General features: G+C 40.7%; 1 long non-coding RNA gene across 1 annotated transcript; it reads right to left on the bottom strand.

Moving 5' to 3' along the window:
* Nucleotides 1-68: 68 nt before the first annotated feature.
* Nucleotides 69-4,318, bottom strand: LOC311122634. Its single transcript, XR_014612476.1, has 3 exons — nt 3,942-4,318; nt 472-876; nt 69-185 (listed from the first exon to the last, which is right to left on the bottom strand). It is a non-coding gene; the product is annotated as an uncharacterized lncRNA (long non-coding RNA).
* Between the last annotated feature and the right edge of the window lie 988 nt (nt 4,319-5,306).

Here is a 5,306-nt window from a genome sequence, read left to right as displayed (position 1 = left end):
AAGATCCTAGATCAGCACTTCTACTCTGAGACACTTTGTAGATACAGGCCCAGGTCTCTGGGACTCACGTCTCTTACGGAGGGCCTTGAGGGAGGGCTGCCCGAAACGCACCATCAGCACCACCAGCACCAGAACACACAGGAGACCAGTCACCACCTTATAGCCCACTAACTGATCTGGGACGACTGGAGTCGAGAGGAGATGAGATTCAAATTTAACCATGATATTACTAGGCTGGTCCCAGATCTGTTTGTGCTGTCTTACCAACTCATATGGTCATTTGGCAAGACAGCCTAAACAGATATGAGATCAGGCTATTGTTTAACAGCACCTTATAAAAAATTTACAAAAATATATAAAAAGTGTACTTACAAAGATATTCATGAACTTGTATGCGTGTGGTATTTAAACCCACTGTCAGTCGCTTAGAGAAATATATGCAAATAGGACGCACAAACATACAGTACTCACCTTCGCACTGGATCCTCAGTGTTGTACAGGAGTTTTTGGTAACCCTTCCATCCCCACTGAGCTGGTAACCCATAGAGCTAGCAGGGATCTCAGTCCACATTGGGGAGCCCTTGCAGCCCTTCCTCTCACACAACTCTCCCAGTATAAGGTTATGATGGGCCCTACTGTTAAAGCAGAGTGGTAAGGAACGGGGCGAGAAGAGGGACAGGCGTATGTCCCCCTGACAGGACTTCTTCCATTTGACCTCGAAAACACCCAGCGCAGGTGGCGGAGACTCGGGCTGGGTTGGAGAGGCACAGGCAGTGGGGATATTACACACACATGAGGGGGTGGGAGCGGGAGTACTGGAGCTAGCAGGAGTGGAGTTGGATGGTGTGGGATGTTGGGAGGTGGATGTCTCGCTTACTACATGAGAGAGAGAGAGAGAGAGAGAGAGAGAGAGAGAGAGAGAGAGAGAGAGAGAGAGAGAGAGAGAGAGAGAGAGAGAGAGAGAGAGAGAGAGAGAGAGAGAGAGAGAGAAATGCTTCATACCATGGAAACAACAGCATAGAAAGTAAATTGGTATCTTGGAATCTATATTTACACAAATTATTTTGATTAGATGTTTTAAAATATCAATATTACACGCGGTAGCCACTAATCACACATGTTGATTAGAGGTCATGTTAGAATGTTATATTACCAACACACAACGCCAATGACACAGTTGTGACAAAATCACACACTTGATCCATAACTGACAAAATATGAATAAAATAAATGCCACATGCCACAATACCGACCCTGGTATCAATATCCTTTTCTTTTCAGCAATGACCTTGTGACACATTATTTGATGAAATGCTATTGGATTGGCTTAAGTACTGTGGACTTTTTTCTTTAAGTACTTATTTGCAGTAATTTAAGTACTTTATTCTCATCCTAAATGTGCGTTCATATGTTAAGTGTTTAGATCTGGGCCCGTTACATTTGCAAGTAGCCAGCCTGAACAGCAACAATATTCTCAGTAACAGTTAAAGAAATGTTTTACGTGCTATTACCGTGATCCTGTTGCCTAGTCACTCTACCTACATGTACATAACTACAGTGCATTCAGAAAGTATTCAGACCATTTCTCTTTTTCCACATTTTGTTACGTTACAGCCTTATTCTAAAATGGATGAAATAAATAGAAATCCTCATCAATCTACACACAATACTCCATAATGACAAAGCGAAAACAGGTTTTTTAGAAAGTATTTGCTATGAGACTCGAAATTGAGCTCAGGTAAATCCTGTTTCCATTGATCATCCTTGAGATGTTTCTACAACTTGATTGGAGTCCACCTGTGGTAAATTCAATTGATTGGACATGATTTAGAAAGGCACACACCTGTCTATATAAGGTCCCACAGCTGACAGTGCATGATAGAGCTAAAACTAAGCCATGATGTCGAAGGAATTGTCCGTAGATCACCGAGACAGAATTGTGTCGAGGCACAGATCTGGGGAAGGTTACCAAAATCTTTCTGCAGCATTGAAGTTCCCCAAGAACACAGTGGACTCCATCATTCTTAAATGGAAGAAGTTTACACCACCAAGACTCTTCCTAGAGCTGGCCGCCCGGCCAAACTGAGCAATCGGGGGAGAAGGCCTTGGTCAGGGAGGTGACCAAGAACCCAATGGTGACTTTGACAGAGCTCCAGAGTTCCTCTGTGGAGATGGGAGAACCTTCCAGAAGGACAACTATCTCTGCAGCACTCCACCAATCAGGCCTTTATGGTAGAGTGGCCAGACGGAATCCATTCCTCAGTAAAAGGCACATGACAGCCCGCTTGGAGTTTGCCAAAAGGCACCTAAAGGACTCTCAGACCATGAGAAACAATATTCTCTGGTCTGATGAAACCAAGTTTGAACTCTTTGGCCTGAATGCCAAGCATCACGTCTGGAGGAAACCTGGCACTATCCGTACGGTGAAGCATGGTGGCAGCATCATGCTGTGGGGATGATTTTAAGGGGCAGGGACTGGGAGACTAGTCAGGATCGAGGGAAAGATGAACGGAGCAAAGAACAGAGAGATCCTTGATGAAAACCTGCTCCAGATAGCTCAGGACCTCAGACTGGGGAGAAGGTTCACCTTCGAACAGGACAACGACCCTAACCACACCACCGGGACAATGCAGGAGTGGCTTCGGGACAAGTCTCTGAATGTCCTTGAGTGGCCCAGCCAGAGCCCGGACTTAAACCCGATCTAACATCTCTGGAGAGACCTGAAAATAGCTGTGCAGCGACGCTCCCCATCCAACCTGACAGAGCTTGAGAGGATCTGCAGAGAAGAATGGGAGAAACTCCCCAAATACAGGTGTGCCAAGCTTGTAGCGTCATACCCAAGAAGACTCGAGGCTTTAATCTCTACCAAAGGTGCTTCAACAAAGTACTGCATAAAGGGTCTGAATACTTATGTAAATGTGCTATTTGTGTGTAGATTAATGAGGGAAAAAAATCGATTTAATCAATTTCAGAATAAGGCTGTAACGCAACAACATTTGGAAAAAGTCAAGAGGTCTGAATACTTTCCGAATGCACTGTATCTCAATTATCTCGTACCCCTGCACATGGACTCGGTAATGGTACTCCCTGTATATAGCCTTGTTATTGTTACTCATTATTGTTATTCACTGTGTATTTATCCCTCGTGTCACTCTTTATATATATATTTTTATATTTCTTAAATCTTTAACTCTGCATTGTTGGAAAAGGACCCGTAAGTAAGCATCTCACTGTTAGTCCACACCTTTTGTTTACGAAGCATGTGACAAATACAATTTTATTTTCTTGGATATGTTGTTGTTTATCTACTTTAGTTGAATGCACTGACTGTAAGTTACTCTGTATAAGAGTGTCTGCTAAATGAACAAAATGTAAATGCATATGTGAAAATGAACATACCAAAATGAACTGCAAAGCACGCTGAGTATTATTAATGGCCTTGTTTCGGGGCGGGCTTCATTAGAATAATACTCAGCATCCTTTGCAATTGTACAATTTTACATGTACATTTATATTTAATTAATTTAGCAGATGCTCTTATTACACCATAGTGCCATCAAACTTCTGATACCAATGCAGGGAGAAAGGGGGGCACAAAATTGTGAACCGCTATAAAAAAAATTGTATAGAAAAGTATTTTGAAAATGCAAATTACAGCGCTCGAAAGTATCTTGTTACAAAATACATTGGAGTTTAGCCCAGTGTAATACACATTTTAAAATACTCAGAAGTAATTCAAATACATATTTCAAATGCATGTAACAGAAATACTGCCCATCTCTGATAGGGTATAGGGAGTAATTTTGGATGCAGCCAATGACTACAATTCTGCTGCTTCAAGTTCAACTGCCAGTGTCAGTATAGAATATCAGAACATGAGAACGTTGTGTATCATAATGGACTCACAGAAAACACGAGACTGTATTTAAATAAAGACTTACCAACATTCATTACACACAGGGCCAGGATGGTTAGTACAAGCCTTTTATCCATTCTGGAGATGAACAGGTTGAGAATAACAGGGGAGAGAAGAAGAGAAGAGAGACAATGCATGCCAAAACGACACAAAGACTGAAGCGAGAGGAAACGGTGCAGAAGTGTAAAGTCTCCTTTCTCCCCACCCTCTCTTTTTCTATCCATCCATCTCTTCATCTTAAGCATTTGCTGCTTTCTTTCTGCAAAAGTGTCTGCACACTTCCTCACTTCAAAGACAGGTACAAAAAGAAAAGAAAAAAGAAAGAAGTGAAGTGAGAAGAGTGGAGGATAAGTGGGAGGGAGGCAGAAAGGAAAATGATTATTTTTCACATTTAGACTGTGTGTGTGTTTTCACTCCCGGGTGTGTGTGTGTGTGTTTGCACGCTTGTGTGTATGTGTTCTCCAATAGGTCATGGTACACACCAATGCCAGGCACACCAGTTGTTTGCAGCAAATCAAATCACATGTTATTGGTCACGCGTGTTTAGCAGATGTTATTGCGGGTGTAGCGAAATACTTGTGCTTCTAGCTCCAACAGTGCAGTAATATCTAACAAGTAATCTCTAACAATTTCACAACATATACCCAATACACACAAATCTAAGTAAGGAATTAATTAAGAATATATAAATATATGAATGAGCGATGTCGAGCGATGTCAGAGCGGCTTGGACTAAGATACAGTAGAATAGTATAGAATACAGTATATACATATGAGATGAGTAATGCAAGATATGTAAACATTATTAAAGTGACAAAGAATAACTCAGGAACCATCCTGTGTGGAAGCACCTGCTTTCAATATACTTTGTATCCCTCATTTACTGAAGTGTTTCCTTTACTTTGGCAGTTACCTGTACACTATGTATGAATCATATATTGCTTGGGAATTTAGAAAATGTAAGGGGGATATTATAAATCAGTTGTTAGTTTGTGTATATTGTTGTGTACAGCCATCCCTTTAACTGTAACTTAATACAGTAGCTGTGGATTAAAGCGTTTGCTAAATGACCATATTATATTACTTAATATCCTATTTAATAACCATATTATTATTATATTGTTCGTTATCCTACAGTGCCTTCAGAAAGTATTCATACCCCACATCTTGTTGTGTTACAGCATAAATTCAAAATTGATTTTTAAAAAATGTTTTAATTTATCTCAGCCATCTACACACAATACCCGATAATGACAAAGTGAAAAAATGTTTTTAGAAATTGTTGCTAATTTATTGGAAATGAAATACAGAAATAAACAATTTACATAAGTATTCAAACCCCGGAGTCAATACTTTGTAAAAGCACCTTTGGCAGCAATTACAGCGGAGA

This window comes from Coregonus lavaretus, assembly GCF_964263955.1.
Source record: "Coregonus lavaretus genome assembly, contig: HAP1_SCAFFOLD_2149, whole genome shotgun sequence".
Lineage (NCBI taxonomy): Eukaryota > Metazoa > Chordata > Actinopteri > Salmoniformes > Salmonidae > Coregonus > Coregonus lavaretus.
This window is presented reverse-complemented; position numbering and strand designations above follow the sequence as displayed.